General features: G+C 43.5%; 1 protein-coding gene and 1 pseudogene across 3 annotated transcripts in view; both read left to right on the top strand.

The window, feature by feature from the left end:
• LOC112120233 overlaps positions 1–14,508 on the top strand; it is a 34,609-nt pseudogene extending 20,101 nt beyond the window's left edge.
• The window catches only part of SORBS2 (sorbin and SH3 domain containing 2), a 243,467-nt gene continuing 226,928 nt past the window's right edge, over positions 962–17,500 (top strand). For all 3 annotated transcript variants that reach the window (XM_024219237.3, XM_024219236.3, XM_024219233.3), the window contains exon 1: positions 962–1,001. The gene's annotated coding sequence lies outside the window, so the exon portion shown is untranslated. The remainder of the gene's footprint in view (positions 1,002–17,500) is intronic.

Raw genomic sequence — 17,500 nt, 5'->3', positions numbered from 1 at the left:
TAATCTGTGCCTGTCACAATTGGTAGGAAAAGATTTATAGAGGACATCCTGAAAAGCTGCTTCACATGACGGAATAAGTGATTTCAGTTCACTATTGTTATCTGTAAGCCCCAAAGAAACTGGCTTTCATGCACCCTAAGAGCATGTGCGTGAAGCTAAGCTTTTCTGTGATCAGTAGCCCAACCTGAGTAAATGCTTTGTTTTCCTTGTCGTTTTTTTCCGTAGGTGGGGGCAGGTATGTGGGTAACTCCATCATGTCACTGAATGGTCACTGGTCCTTACTGAGAAGACGAGCTACAGTCTCAGGCCGCAGTCCGAAATATTCAGACAGTCAAAAAATAGCACACTTGAAACTGAAAATTTAGATGCAAACTGAAAATAAACTGCTGGGAGACTGGATTGCCATCAGACACTGACATCACCTAGATCAAAAAAACTTGAATGCAAAATGAACAAATGAGAGAGCCCTTCCAGCTTAGAGAAAACCCCTTTTTGTGGAGATGGCACAGCATCTTCAGTGGTGATTAAACTTGAAACTACTTTTCCATGCTAAAAGAAAATACAGTGGTTCATTTCCTGAGCCCAGAGGTAATATAGTTTTAAAGGCCTCAGTTGTGTGTTACATTATTTTTCTGCATCAACATTACTTGTTCCTTCTGTTTCTTTAAATGAAAATTTGGACAATGCACAAAGTTGTTGTTGTGGGTTTCCTGATTTTTATGTGTGTGAATGTTTTGCATTTTCACCCTGATTGTAGGCAAACCCGTCCGCTGCTGAAAATAGCTCAAATGCTCCTAGAACAGTAGTACCAGCCAGCAGCTGAGATTCATTTACTCTTATCCCCTTCCCTCTTTCTCCCCTACAGATTCCTGTATTTGACTTAAACTTAAACCTTTGGAGTGCAAACCTTCAAAAAAGGCTAAATAAACAAGATCTGCATGTACAAGGGCAGAAGCACTTACTTCCTCTGCACTTGAGAAACAGCCAAGCTGGTCCATCCGGTAAGTCATATATTTTTTTTGTTAAACATGTGTTTTATGTTTTCTTACTGCACTCCTGACTGACCTTCTTGATGATCTAGCTAATGTTCAGAGAGAACCTGCCACTTATTGCTAGTATTTCTTAGCTATATGTTCTATTTCTGTATATAAGTGCAAACCCAATTATGTTATGCAGAAGCAAGAATCTAGGTCCTGCCTTACTGTGCCTTTTCTGAGGCTCTCTGAAATATTAATCTAGAGTTATATGCACTACATTTTAGAAGGGGCTAGGTTTTAAATTAATTTAGCTCTCAGGTTGTTGTATACAAATCATAAGAGAAGATCTAAAGCAAAACCCCAGATCACTGTATTTTTGATTTCTTCCTGCTTTTAGTATTTGAAAGTTAGTAGAATTACAACCAACTATCTAAGTAAAGAGAATTTCTCAATTATAGCACATAAATCCTTAGTGTTTAAAAATCATCTTTCCCATTGATTCGCTAGTGTTGCTTGGTTTGCTTGCTTGTTGCATGTGGTGCAGAGACAATAGATAATCTAAAATGTTGTTGACACATTCAATGTAAGATTTAATTTTTCTTTCCCTGATGTTAATGTATGCACCTAGTTAATCTGTGGTGTTGGCACGTTTACCAGCAGGCTTCTTTACCCTACTCATAAAATATTTCTTTAACTGCCCTTTACTCCATTATAAGGATATTTGATGTAGCTTATAGTTTTCAAAGTGCTTTGATCTGTGAACTTCCAACATAACATTTATTTTGATTATGGGGTGTTAACATATCTTTGGCGGGGGGGGGGGGGATGTTTTGCTATGGTGATATGACAACACCTCCTGAATAAAAACTTTGATTTGTTGACAACATTCCTGTATTCTTCCTTACTATGATCAAAATGAAGAAAATGTCTAAAAAAGCAAAATCAATTCTTCCATTTCTGAGATCAATCACTTTTTCGAGCTTTGATGATCAGCTTCCTGTTGCATGCTATGACTTCTCTAAGCAAGAAGCTAGCATTAAATGACAGCTTACACAGACATAGTCCATCAGCTCACATACACTGTGGACCACTGGCTTACCACAATTACTATGTTCTTGTGTACTGTATGCCTCAGTTCAGCATAGTTGGTTTTTCAAACTTTGCCATAGAAAAATCCTGGAATTAGAGTTCACATTTAAAAAAAAAAAGTTTATTGAAGCACTGGGCCATATGTCAAAGCAAATCTACATTTAAAAATACAGTAGTGTTCTGTATTAAATTTTTCATGAGGGGAAAGCTGTTGGGGTCAATTCTCTTATTGAAAAGCTGTGACTGGGCTTCCTAACTCATTTAATTTTACAGGGGGGCTTTTCAGTTTACTTTTTGTGCAAGAAAAATTCACATAAAGTTATAAAGTGTGTATATAGTTTTTATTGTATAATATATATTTTGGTAAAAAATATAGACTTATATAAAAATTAACATCTTGGGTGTCTTGTGATATTTGTTCAGAAATGCAGGTCTAGGTCAGAGTCCTATGCTAGTGTTTCCCACTGCTATGGGACACCTGGATCCCATTCCTGGACTCTTGCTCCCCCAGGCCACCAGGTGTTGTTAATTCTAGGCAGGTAGCAACCTCAGAGCTGTGTGGGATTTGCATCACTCAGCAGACACACCTCTGGCTGATTGACTCTTCCTCACCTAATAAGGGCATTCAGACAGCTAGTGAGGTGATGCATAATCATCCAGTGACCTGGTTATTTTGTCCATTTAATTTTACGACTAAACCACCTTGTCAAGTTACATTCCGGTCTCTGACCAAAAGGAATCAACTAGCCTGTGCCTCTCCGCAACCATCTGTCCTTCTTTGTGCCTCAATGCTGGGCCACCCCAGCCACCTTCTCCCACCCACTTCTCATAAACCGCCTCTTCTCTCCTACTGCTCGTCTTCCTGAACAGCGAGCCTGTTGCCTTCTGATCCCTCACCAAAAGGCCCCACTTCCTCTTCCCCCAGCTTGAGCACTCTTTCCTCACTGATGTACCCAGCTTTTCCACCGTGCAGCAATGACCGCTTGTCTTCTCTGCTAATAATTGTTAGGTAGGGTGAATGACCTATAGCCCATTTGTGGATGGTCCATTATGAAGAGGTTTTTAAGGGCCTCTGAAAGGAATACTGTTTAGACAGAAGTTTGGTTGCTGCAATGTAGTCCCCCGTGAAGTGGGCACATACTTGTAGATGAAAGTCTGGAAGAAATGTGTGATTCTCAGCAGTCCAACAGAGCCTCTTGGAGGGAAAAAAATACAGCAAAACTATATTATTGGCAAAACTTTCCAAATATTATTTTTTATCAGAATAATATTTGAGTTATGTAAAGTAAGGATATCTATAACTGGGAATTTTCCACTTTTTCCATTTTAAAATGATGAAACATTTAATTAAAAAAAATTATAGTCAAATAAAATTGCTCTGGACCAGAGACCAAATAATGCTAAATTTCAAGTTAGCATTAATTTTTATGATCAAGTAATAAGCTCCTGCAATTAGGAGTCGGCATGTGAAATGCTGACACAACCTGAATTATAGTGGTATGAATGTGGCACTATAAATAAATCAGCTGAATGAAGGAAGTCTCAGGAGAGCAGTGGAATGTCTTTCTTTGCTTAAATATACCTCTGCATTCATGAAGAACACACAGTAACATTTTGTGCAGGTTTCTCCCTTTGACAGTGTGTCTTTGTTCACTCTCCAAAGGTGATGTAAAATATGTCAGTGAAAAAATAATAAACTTCCTGGTTTGCATTTTTTATTTTACTTAACTGATAGGCTCCAAGGGAGCCTTGTAAGTCCTGAATAGCCTAGCGCTGTTACTTGTAATGCAATGTGTTTGGAGAGTAGAGGATCACTCAGAGCAGTTAGTGTTGGTTAAATAAACAAATGGGACCTGTCACTGCTGTCTGTATAAATTCAAACAGGGAAGTATGTGTAAACTTTTGATAATGGAACCGACACATCTGATCAAATAGGACATCTCAGAATTTCCTTGATTTGTTCCTGATGTACAGGTCTATTTTCCAAATACAGCGATTGCTTTCAGGATGTGTTGCTTCTAGAAACAATTAAGGTTCTATCCTGATAACTAGGATTACTTGTATAGTAAGAATTTTTCATGCTGATAAAGAATTTGAATTCAACGTCTGTTCTGCCATCGGTGAGCTTGGGTAGCTCCGTGGAGACTACTGTGAGTTACACACACTTATCAATAGCAGAGATTAGTGGGTATTTGTTCTAACTGAATGTTGTTTAAAACTATGAGACCATGTTGAAAAACAGAAAACAAGAGTGTTTAAAAATGGTAGAACAAAGTATGCAGGATGGCTGAAATTCATCCATTGTGTGGAGGGCAGCACACTGCCCTCTTTATTACTTAAGGATCAGAGGGGAGATGCACCAGGGTCAACTGGCTGAGCATGTCTGCCTACTTACTGCAAGCCACAAAAGTAGTCTCCACACTGGGCCTACAAAGATCAGCACAGAAGGCTGAGGGTGACAGTGGATAGTTCTGGGGCAGGCCCGGGGCAATGGTTCAACATTGACATAGATCAGTTTGCCTCAATACCAAAGACAACTTGTGGAGAGGGATGAGGCTGCTGTTGCACCCTAGTAGTCGAGTAGGGATAGCAGCTGCAGAGAGCTAGTAGCCCTGCACTGGTGGCACTTCTCTTACATAGAGCTGGAACACTCAGGTTTTATGTAGGTGGAACATATTTCATCTTAAGTGATTTATAAACTTGATTCTCCTTTCACACCACAGTGGAAGTGAGAACAGAATCATGCTCACTATTCTTTATTTCTATTCACTCATGTTATGGAAAAGTCCAGCACGGAATGAAGACCAGATAGAGCTGTGCTATTTGACTTCAACAGCTGGACAGCTATTTGTCATCTAATAAAGTCACACATTCACAAATTATGTCCTAATGTAGCATCTCCGTGTTTACTTTATCTAGTTATACTGTTGCAACTCATCATCATTATGTAGAACTGTAATGTGTGACATGATGGCATATTATGTAAGAACTTCATCTTTTCTCCCTTCACGGTGGCTGCTGGGAAAGGGGCTTCCCTTTTTCTCTTGTTCCCCATTACTGCCTCGTGGGAGAAAAGAAGGACATTTCCTCTCCCTCATCTCCCCTTAGCTTGGGAAACACCCTTACCTCTAGAGGGACTCCTGTCACTTAAGAGCCAACAGAGTGCCATTAAGACAGAGGGTCTTGGAGAAAGACATGTAAGAGCCCCAGTGAGCCTCCTGCAGTTTGTGGAGAGTGAGTTAAGGCTGTAGTACCTTGTCTTTACACTGTAACAGTCATTTGGTAGTGAGCAAAATTGTTTTGATGGCAATCTTCTTGTTTTATATGTTCATAACTTTCCAAAAGAATTCACCTTCTGGGCTGAAATTTTTGCTGTTTGGTCTTTGAACAAATGGGAATATCCATGATAGAAAATTTTGACTTTTTGGGGCAAAAATCTAAAACCAAAGTAGTTCAATTTCTAAACACCACTGTGGTGCTTCACTGAAGATGTAGTTTAGGCAATTCATACTCCCATTCTTCTGTACAGGCAAAGATCCCTGATCAGTGTATCTTTCCCATGATGCAGCATGGTTTCCCCTCTTTGTGAGGCCTGGCAATACATCATGGGAGTACTATGGCCATGGTGCATCATGGGAAATAAGTCCGTCTGGGAAGCCCAGCCCAGAGGAGAATGGGGACATGAAGCATTAAAACTAGAATTTTTTGGTTTTCTAATGAAAGCTGGAAACTTTTCAGTTCTCAGACACTTTTTGGTGAAAAATTGAAATAATTGTGGAAAGCAGATATTTTTGCCAAAAAAATAGTTTAATAGAAAACTCAATTTCCCATCAAAAATAGTTTCAATGGAAAATTTTAACCAACCCTAGTATATGGTGTAGTTTGAAAAATATTGATTGGTTAATAATATGTAGCTCTTATGTAGCACTTTTCATCATAAAAGTAAAGTTATGAACTATACTGAAAGCTATGTTAACTGTGTGTTCCTTCTTATAGAGAGATAAGGCATGTATGTGTGCATTTTTTTAAGTTCACACCTAAGTGTGTATCTATTAAGTGCATCTTTGAATGTATTTTAGTAAACCTCAGTTAGCCTTAAAGAATTAATGACTTAAGTTCATGTATAAGAGTGTGCTTGTCTATGTGTATTAGTAGTTTAATGACTAATGTGTGTCATTAGTGGCTTAACTCCTAAATATTCAATGCTCTTTAGCATTTGAGGAGGCTTAAATACGTATGCCCCCTAAAGCCTACGAGGCTTAACTGGTTGGTCCCCCATAAGGATTTTTTCCTCCCTTGTTTTTTTTTTTTTTCCAAAAAACAGTGGCCAACTAGATCCATGTGTGGCAGAGACTCCCCACATGTGGCTCTTCCTTGGTCTTTGCAGAAATGTGAGAGAGGATAGCTGCGTTTGTAGCACCATTCCTCTGTTCCTGAGACCCTACAAAGGAGCTCTGAGACCAGCAGATGAAGCACAAATTGTATTTCCTTTGCTAAAAGCTTCTCCAGGCTGTAAATGCTGTTGAGCTAACATTGCTGATGAGCCCTTTTTCGTTTCCTGTCTTTATCTGTCACCTTACCATTGTACCACCACTCTTTTCATGTAATAAGTAGATTGTAGATAGAACTGTTGATTAGTGAGAATGTAAACAAATCAGATTACCATCAAGGCAATATATGAAATACAACAGTAGTACCATTTTGTATTTATTTGGGGCTTTTCAATGCCTAGCTTTGGCATTCTCAATAATCTATTTACATTAGTTCAAAGCAGGACAGGCATGCAATACGGATAACTTAATTTGCTACTGGAAGTCTGACTTTCCCATTTCCTTATAGGTCCTGAATCATGATGTCAGATTTTTGCATAAAGGCTCCATATCGAAGTATTAACCTCAGTAGCTCACAGGGCCAGTTCCAACCTGACATAGTGCTCCCTATGATTTGAGGCATATGTTCCAAACCCATGCTCACATACCTCATATCAAGGGATGTCATTCATTTGGGTTGTGTGGTTTCCTGAATTCCACACACATTTGGTGTCCTGTCCTTTCTATTGCTGAAAATTGTTTACATTAGGAATTTAAAAATATGAAACCGAGGTTACAGAGAGAGTGAACTACTCTAAATGAGTGAATTGCCACCATAATTGGTTTCCTGTGGAAAATTTACTTGTCTGTCTGTCCCCTCTCTCCCTTCCTCATTTTGGATGTTTGTCACACATTGTGTTCCAGATTTCGCCGTTGGCAGGGTTAGAGGTATGCAAACTGTTGGTTGTCATTCTTTGCTGCAGTGATGTTAAATTAACTGGGCAGACTTTGAAATGTGAATGTAAAAGTCATTTCAAGCAATAATTTAAATTGTAAATGTGCAAAAAGTAGCTATAATAAGTCAAGAGTCAACAGCAGCATAGAGAAGAGAGACATGAAAGATAATTTGAGATGATAGGCAATGTGAGTGATAAAGGAGGTAATAGAAGTAAAATAAGGGAGGAGAGGAAGCCCAAGATAGAGAAAGGGAAAATGCAGAAGAGGTATAGGAAGAGAGACCCCCACCTCTTAGCAAGGAAGCACTGCCTCAAAAGCAGGCATATTCAGGGGGCCAGATCCTCAGCCCCAATACACTCAGTCTTGGTGCCCAGCTGGGGATTTGCCCAGTGTAGCCAGTTCTGCATGGGCCCACTCCCACTGCCCTGAGTATACGGAACTTGCTAGAGGGAGGGGGCATTCTCCTCAGCTACTGCAATGAGTCTTTGCTAAGTAAGAACTGTCTGGACTGGCTACCAGCAGTTCTATGGATCAGGGAACCCAGAGATGGAGTAAAGTCACCTGTGATTTCCCCTGCCCACCAGGTCCTGGATTTGAAGATCTAGACGAGTAACTGGAATATTGCAGCAACAACTGAGGCCCAAATTAACTTGGCACAAATAGGACTCGAACGGATAAAAGAAATTAACACTCAGTGGTGAAGTGGGAAGAGAGAACAGTGAAAAAAGAAAAGAGAAGGGAGAGTCACATCAAGGGTCGGACTTTCAAAAGTGCTCAGTGTTGGCCCTGACACTGCTCCCATTGAAGTCAATAGCTCCCATTCACTTAAATGGGAGCCACATTAAGCCAGTGCTGAGTGCTTCTGAAAATGCAAGACTGTAGTGGGGGGAGGAAACCCAGAAGCCTACCTCTGCTATAGGAACTCAAAATTGGAGCCAAATTTATCTACTTATGAATCATAGACTTTAAGGTCAGAAGGGACCATTATGATCGTCTAGTCTGACCTCCTGCACAATGCAGGCCACAGAATCTCACCCATACACTCCTGTATCAAACCCCTAACCTATGTCTGAGCTATTGAAGTCCTCAAATTGTGGTTTAAAGACTTCAAGATGCAGAGAATCCTCCAGCAAGTAACCCATGCCCTACGCTGCAGAGGAAGGCAACTTCTCCCCCCCCCCCCGCCCCCCGGGCCTCTGCCAATCTGCCCTGGAGGAAAATTCCTTCCTGACCCCAAATATGGAGATCAGCTAAACCCTGAGCATGTGGGCAAGACTCACCAGCCAGACACCCAGGAAAGAATTCTCTGTAGTAACTCAGATTCCACCCACATTCTCTCTTGAAATGTCTAATAGTAGTGCATATATAGCATTTCGCACTAATGGCTTTGCATGGAGGGAATTAGATTCAGGCAGGTGTCCAAATTAATTCATTGGTAGAACTGGGACTCTAATTCATAATTCCATGTGCTGTCAAGGAAATATAAATATGTCTAGGAAATAAATGTCAGTAGCTGCCCAGTTTTCTTTTTTATTGTGAATTATATTAAAAAGCTCTAAATTGACTACTAGGTGAAATTCTGGGTAGTGGTTATTCTGTATGAAGTCCTAAATGGCCTAGGCTCAAACCTTCTTAGGTACCATCTCTGAGTTATATGATCTGGGCTCATTGGAACCCTAAAACTTGATGCCATATGATGCTTGTGTATGGTAGGGGGAGAGCTTTCTATGTAGTGGGCCTGCATATCTGGAATTCACTCCCTGCAGACACAGGATAAGCACAAGTCCGGTAGCTTAGAAACAATTGCATGATTCACCGCTTTAGTGAGGACTTTCCAATTGATTAAATGCTAGTTTCCTTTGTTATGTTCACAGTAGACACACAGAGAAGTTAGATAAAAACATAGAATACCGTCTCTGGAAGGCTGTAGTGGGACACTGCACACAGAACCCAAGAACAGAGAGACAAAGCAAGGCTGCTCTCTAAAACAGATACACAACTCACCCCATCTTTGTATGGGCTGTTTGGCTGCATACTGATTGCTGCTAGGCTGACCCAGATCACACAGAGCCCCCAGCTGGGGAAAACAGAACCCGGAAATACCCCTGGAATTTAAAGTGACAGTCTACAATTGTAAGAGTTTTCAATACAACCTATCCTAGCTGATTGGTAAAGCTTCAGGGAGAAGGTCAGCACGTTATTTGATCTCTTACTGAGATCTTGAAGGCCTCTTACACAGCTTAAAATTTCCATGGTGACAGGTGCCTAATAAATGCTTGTAAAAGGAAGTGATCAGAAATTCAAGAAATGTTTGACAAACATAATAATTGGGAATGGGTGTATCAGATAAAGTGAAACACAAGCTGACCTAAACCTTCAGCCAGAACTCTAATGGCACCCAAATAGGACCTTTTTCAGGTTCAATAGTTTGGATATATTTGAAGATCTTTGTTTTTGATTTGTTTTCTTATTTTTGTTTTCACAAACCTTTGTACTTCCAGGTTCCAGTTAGAACCGGAAGCAGAGGTGCCAGTCTTTGGAACTTCAGACTTTCAAACTTAGCCTGTTACTAATAATTATGCAAACTTGGCCAAAAAATTAACTAGGGCTGGACAAATGTTTCTGGTGGAAATCTGTGCCCACCTGAATAAGCCCTGTCAGATCCTAACAAAACATTTAACATGACAGTGCAGGTTTGAGGAGCCTTGGAATCAGCTGGCAGAACTACTTGTTGCAAGCTATTTATTTATTGGGGTTTTGGCCTTTTGTTTGTTTGTGAATTATCTGGGAATCCATCATAACTTGAACAAACTTGGTTTTTATTCATAATTGTTCTAACAAAACTTTAAAGAATATATTTGTCTATTGGATTGTCACAAACTAGTGAATGTTTAAGTACACTCGGTATTTTGAATTCGATATGCTTGACTGATCAGCTAAGTCACACAATGTAGTTCTTTGAGCGGTTGCAGATATGTATTCTGCTCTGGTGTGCATGTGCCTGGCACACCGCAGCCGGAGAATTTTGCCTAGCAGTACCTTTAGTGTCAGTGCTCGCTCCCTGTGGTTCTAGACTTTCCGTGGCTGCATAAGGGCAGCATTGCCCCAACTCTCCTCAGTTCCTTCTCACCACCCTCAGCAGGAGTCGGAGCATTCTGTGTGGTGATTGACCTCAGAGTGTTTTTCTCAGTTACAGTACTCTGGGAATTTATTGTATATAGCAGGCATGGCCAAACTGTGGCTCCTGAGCCTTGCAGTTAAAGTACGGCCGGGGGGAAGCTTGGGGCTTCTGCCCTGCAGTGGGCTGTTGGGACTAGGGACTTCTGCCCTGCGGTGACATGGTGGGATTAGGGGCTTCTTCCCTGCAGGGAAGGGGGGGCGTAAGGGCTTTAGTCTCACGCCTCGGCAGGTGCCAGCTCATGGGGCAGGTTGTGCATGTCTTGCGTCTCTCGGACTTCTGAAGATTATTGTATGCGGCTCGGAGGGTCAGTAAGTTTGGCCACTTCTGGTATCTAATTCATTGTAGTGTAGCTTAGTAGCACCTTTTATAGTAGTTAGGATAAATAGTTAACGTGGGTGATGCCTTCGCTGGGGTTTAAACATTGCCCATCATGTGGGGTAGCTATCCCCACTATGGACACCCCCCACTAGTAGCGAGGTGCTCTATTTGCAAGTCATTTAAGAAACCAATGCAGGTGGCAAGAAACAGCACCTCTTAGAGCAGGCCATGAGGTCTGCTTCAGCACAGAGGACCTCTTCAGATTGTCCAGCCCCATGCTCTCCTATAGAGCTGACGGGAGATGTGACTCCTGGCTCAAGGTCCAGTGCTTCCCCTAACAGGAAGAGAAATATTGTTCTCCTTCCTTGGGTCCACCAAGGAAGAGTTGCCATAAGACCAATTGGGACTAGTCCAGGACTTGAAAGGATTCCTCTTTGTCTTCTGTGACAGACCCAGACCAGTGGGGTACAGGAGTCTGGTAGAGGGCAAATATACTGGTCACTGGATGAGTAGTTTTCTGTTCCCTGAGTGACCAGAGAAGGGGCTGCACTAGAGTAATCCGAAACCTGCTAGAACCAGTTAAGGCAGGCAGACTAATTAGGACACCTGGAGCCAATTAAGAAGAAGCTGCTAGAATCAATTAAGGCAGGCTAATCAGGGCACCTGGGTTTTAAAAGGAGCTCACTTCAGTTTGTAGTGCGAGAGTGTGAGGAGCTGGGAGCAAGAGGCGCAAGGAGCTGAGAGTGAGAGGGAGAGGGTGTGCTGCTGGAGGACTGAGGAGCACAAGCGTTATCAGACACCAGGAGGAAGGTCCTGTGGTGAGAATAAAGAAGGTGTTTGGAGGAGGCCATGGGGAAGTAGTCCAGGGAGTTGTAGCTGTCATGCAGCTGTTACAGGAGGCACTATAGACAGCTGCAGTCCACAGGGCCCTGGGCTGGAACCCAGAGTAGAGGGCAGGTCCGGGTTCCCCCCAAACCTCCCAATTGACCTGGACTGTGGGTTCTTCCAGAGGGGAAGGTCTCTGGGCTGTTCCCCAACCCACCTGGTGAATCTCTGAGGCAAGAAAATCCGCCAATAAGCGCAGGACCCACCAAGATAGAGGAGGAACTTTGTCACACTTCTAAGAGTAGTGCTGACTGGCACTGTGAGTCCTATGTATGATGGAGCTGTGTCCTCTAACCACTCCCTGGTAATGTGCTGAGATCATTTGGATGCTATACCATTACTACAGTTTTGGCCTGTTGAGTCTGGTACTGACAAAGACATCATCAGCACCCACCATCTCCATGCCATTGGCATACCAGGTGGCATCAATCCTGCTTTGCCTTTCCATTCCAGATTCCCCTGTAGTTCAGGGGCTGTTGGCTACCATGGCTTCTACTTCATTCTGCTGTGCCATTGGCGCTGCCAGGTCAGGTTGTGGAGCCGTCATGCTCGTCAGCACCACATTCTGCACCGTCCAGAGTTCAGACTGCAGAGTTGCTGCCAGTGTTCTTTGTGGTGCCGAGGGATTAATTGTGGGGATGCTGTCTTTGGCACTGACAGTGTCCTTAACAGGTCTGGTGCCAATTACAAGGGCAGTGCATCTCCCAGTACCAACAGCATCAACTACTCATTCATCGGCTGCACCAATGCCTTCTCCGTGTTGTGTGCCAAACGAGGCTAATTGTTTGCTCCCTCGGGGATGGTGCCTCCATTCACACTGGATGACTTCTAGGGTCCCTTGAGATCTAGTTCAGGGACTTCTTCCTCTTCCCCCTCACCTTCGAAGCACCGTTCTCAAGCCTCAGATCACCATTGGTACCGGGATCAGCACCGTTCCTGCAGTAGGGATTGCAGTCTGTAAGAGATCTGACTCACCCTTGCGGCGCCTCCTGCTGGTTATCCTGGGAATTAGCTCAATCCAGCCCGGAGTGCCCTCTGCAAGCCGGTGATCCGCCTTGTCACTACTGGCTCCTGTGTCCCTCCCAGGACCCTGGTGCCCCTTGCTCTGGGTGCTGCCCCCTGGCAGTACCCACACATGCTGGGTCTCCCCTCCCAGGGGAACCCCCACCTACTAACCCCACCTCGCCTCAGTGTAAGGTTACTGCCAGTCACCATCTAGCCCCACTCCCTGGGGCAGACTGCAGTATCAGCCACTCATCACGGGCAAGGTTGGGTTTGGACCTGCTGCCTTGGCCTACCTCTGGGCTGCCCTCTGCAACTCCCAGTACCTTTGGCCCAATGCTAGGCTGGAGCTCCCCAGCTCCTCTGCCTTTCGCCAGCCCTGCTCCACTCAGGTACTCTGTGCTCCCTGCAGCCAGGCCTTTCTCTCTCTGAGTGCAGAGAGAGACTGAGTCTGAGCTCCTGGCTCCCTGCCTTTATAGGGCCAGCTGAGTCTGTTTGGGGCGTGTCCCCAGCTGCAGCCACTTCCCCCAATCAGCTCAGCCTAAAAGCTGCTTTCTCCAGCCACAGCCCCCTCCCAGGGCTGTTTTTAACCCCTCTGGACCGGAGCAGGGTGACCACCCCGCTACACAGTCCCTACCCTAGTACCTACTGCCCACCAATGCCTTATTCCTATTCCCACTGGTCTCCTTGGGATGTACCTCAGTTTGGAAGATCCTGCTCTTTGACACAGTCCAGGCTAAGATCACTGATTTCAGCTGCATTTTCTATTCCTGAGCCACCTCTACTACAGATGCAGTCTGAAGTCATTCTTCCTAAGCTGGTCCAGACTGACCATCTCCTGCAAGAATCTGCCCCTTACAGCAACCTTCACATTCTCCTCCTCCTTCCTCTCCAGATGCCTCTCTGGAATACCAGACTCTTTCTCACCAATGCCTGAGGACTTTCTGATAACAGAATCTTGTCAGGCTTCTGGTTTCCATCTTGGGGATCCAGACTGAGTTCATGCAAGAGAACATAGGTTTCTGGATATTCTCCAGTCCTTGGCTTCAATAAATAAAGCCCTGTTGGAGTATGCCATGTCCCTTTGGAATACCCCAGCTTCATTACCACCTACAGTTAACTGTTCTGAAAAGCGGTATGTCCCCAGGAATGACTTCAAGTGATTTTACTCCCAACCAGTTCCTAACTCACTTGTGTTGACAACAGTAAATGAAAGGTCACAACACAGGAGATATAAGTCCATCTCTAAGGACAAAGAATACAAGAAACTGAACTTGATGGAGAGGAAAATGTATGTGACTTCATCTTTGCAAATGCACATTGCAAATCAGCAGGCGCTGGTATCCAAATATGACTTCATTAATTGGGATGCAAAGTCTGAATTCACAGAGGAGTTGCCAGAAGCCTCCAGGATGAGTTTAAGACTTTAATTGCAGAGGGCCATCTGGTGGCCAAGACTTCATTGCAGTCAGCTCTGGATGTGGAGAGTGCTTCATCCAGTATTATGACATCAGCTGTGACCATGAGGAGGGCCTTGTGGCTGCAGAATTCCAGCATAGCTCCCGATGTTCAGTAGAATATAGAGGACTTACTTTTTGACAGTTGCTTTTTGTTTTCAGAAAAGACTAATAAAATTTTAGGTTCCTTTAAGAACTCATGGACTACTTTGCGTTCCTTGAGTGTTTGTATACCAGTCACAAAGAGGCATCGCTATGTTGGTTGTCAGCAGCAGCAGCAGCAATATCACTTGCAGTGGTTTTTCTGCCAGTCATCCTTTCCTGTGAGATAGCAAGATTTTTACAGGTCAGGTCATAAATCACATAGGAGCAGATCTTCTGAGTTCAATTTCAGCCAACCAGCTCCTCATCCTCCAGCGTCCAGCAAGTAGCCATTTTGACTTGCATGTTCAGGGAAGTGTTCTAGTTGTAACCTCCCTGTAGTTGGAGGTTCTAGTTGGAACCTCTGTTTCCTCAGTTTGGGGACAGGCGCTCTCACTTTTACTGTGCTGGGGGTACAGTCACCACAGACAAATGGATCCTAAGCACCATGAGATCAGGTTATGGCACACAGTTCCTGTGCATCCCCTTCCCTACCCTTTCCCTCTTCAGGGACCCCTCTTACAAGACAGTGCTCCTTCAGCAGGTCCAGACTCTGCTTGTGCTTGGAGCTACAGAGGAGGTTCCCCTACAGCATAGGAAAAATGATTCTATTCTGGGTATTTCCTGGTCCCCAAATCTAAAGGTGGGATGAGACCTATCCTCAATCTCCACAATCTTCATAGATAAATCAGATACATGAGGTTCCATATGATCACCCTAGCAACTATCCTTCCCATGTTGAACCTAGTGACTGGTTTGCTGCCCTCGACCTTCAGGATGCTTATTTCCACCTGGCTATCTTCCAAGCCACAGGAGTTTTCTGAGATTTGTTGTGGCAGATCAGCACTATGCTCCCCTTCAGTCTGTCCTTGGTACCTCGTGTTTTTACAAAATGCCTAGCTCTCATGTCAGCTTACCTCAGAAAAAGAGGTATTCATGTTTTCCTATGGATGATTGGTTAGTGAGAAGCACGTCCAGAGAGCAAGATATCTCCCATGTCCAATTCACACCATCTCTTTTATCATCTGGGTCTCATATTGAACAGAGAAAAGTAGAAATTAACACCAACTCAAGAAATCAAATTTATTGGGGCCCTACTACTTTACCAGTTTAAGAGCGTTTCTGCTGAACTAATGATTTCAAACACTTCAGCACGTATTTCTGGCACTACAATCTCTACCTTCAACTACAATCTGAGTATGCCTAAAGCTACTAGGTGATATGGCTGCATGCACTTATGTTGTCCAGCATGCAAGGTTACACCTTTGCCCTCTTCAAGTGTGGTTGAAGTTTGTCTATCACCTGAGTTGTCATTTGCTGGACAGTCTTGTCTGAGTGCCTACGGAGATCCTGGGCTCCTTTCAGTGTTGGACAGTTGAGAGCAATATATGCCAGGGTCTTCCCTGTACACATTCACCACCAATCAGGACTGTTGTCACTGATGTCTCCTCAATAGCACATCTAGGGGTTTGTGGTCAGAACAGGAAGCTTTCCTCCATATCAATGTCTGGGAGTTCTAAGCCATTTACAATGCCTGCTGAGCCTTTTTGGAATAACATGGGGGCAGGGTGGTTCATATATGTTCATAATGTATTATGTGAACAAGGCTGCTCCAACCAGCCGTGTCAGGAGGCAATAAAGTTGTGCAGTTCTGCAGCAAGGAGAGCATCACCTCCCACAGTCACTCACTTAACTGGGGTCCTGTTCCAATGGACAGATCACTTCATCAGGAATTTCTTCCAGAATCATGAGTAGTCTTTGAAGTCCAGTGTGCTCAGGTACATCTTCGCTGAATGGGGCATTTTGACTGTTGATCCCTTTGCAATGAGAGAGAATAATAAGTGTTATCAATTTTGCTTTTGAGTGGGTCTCAGTTCAGGCTCCTTAGCTAACTCTTTCCACGTCAACTGGAGATCAACTCTGGTGTATGCCTGCCCTCCAATCCCAGTCATCCCACAGGTCATTCTCAAGATGAGGTTAGATCATATCAAACTGATTCTCATTGCTACAGCTTGGCTAAGGCAATGTCTGTTCTCTCTGACCTTCTCAGTCTGTCAGTTTGACCTCCCATATCGCTTTTCCTCTTCATTCCAACCTACTAACTCAGCACCAGGGTGAAGTTTTGCATCCAGCACTCTGCATCTCACGATATGGATGCTACATCGCTAAACGAGGAAGAACAATGTTCAGAAGTTGTTCGACAAGTGTTGCTTAACAGCAGGAAGTCCTCTAGTAGGATGACTTATTTGACCAAGTGGAAACATTTTTTAGTTTAGTCACTTGCTCAGGGAATTCAACTAATGCTGGCCTGTATTCAGGACATTTTGTAGTACCTGCATCCTCAGACTTCTGATCTCTCACTCAGCACATTGAAGATTCACTTGACAGCAACCATGGTGGTGAGGTTTCTAAGGAGAATCAATGGTCTCTACCTGACTCTGTAAGAGCAAATTCTTTTGCTGGACCTTAATAGTGTCCTGGATGCCCTCATGGGTCCTTCCTTTGAGCCCTTGGCAACCTGTTCTCTGTCCCTCCTGTGCCAGAAGACAGCCTTTCTTGTAGCTATAACATCTGTATGTGAGCTGCATGCCTTAATAGTAGGGCCACTGGTGTACAGTTTTTCAAGGACAATGTAGCCAAACAGCCATATCCAAAATTTTTATCAAAAGTGGTTTTGCAGTTTCTTGTTAACAAATGATATATCCGTTTTCTTTCCTAAACTGCACTCTCAATGTGGATGAACAGCGACTTCTCACCTTGGATGTGAGTCGATTCTGTGCATACTATCTGGACAGAACTAAGCCTTTTTGGGCATTGCCTTGTCTGTTCATCTCCTGTGCAGATCGGGTGAGGGGTGAGGCGGTCTCTGTGCAAATGATTTCCAAGTGGATAACTTCATTACATCAGCATATGAAATAGTTCAGACCATGTCCCCACAGATTGTGGGCTCATTTGATGATGATAATAGCATTCCTCAGTGATTTTTCAGTATTGGACATTTGCAGGGCTGCTATCTGTTCTTCTATATGTACTTTTACCAGACACTGTGATTACCACTGTATCTAGGCCAGATGCAAACTTTGAGAAGGCAGTTATGCAGCCATTCTTTGAGCAGATTCTGAGCCCCATCTTCTATGAGTACTGCTTGTGAGTCACCTAAGTGGAATACACATCTGCACCCAC

This window comes from Terrapene carolina, unplaced genomic scaffold (assembly GCF_002925995.2).
Source record: "Terrapene carolina triunguis isolate 2854851 unplaced genomic scaffold, T_m_triunguis-2.0 Scaffold66, whole genome shotgun sequence".
NCBI classification, from domain to species: Eukaryota; Metazoa; Chordata; order Testudines; family Emydidae; genus Terrapene; species Terrapene triunguis.
Note: the sequence above shows the minus strand (reverse complement) of the source record. Positions and strands in the feature narration are given on the sequence as shown.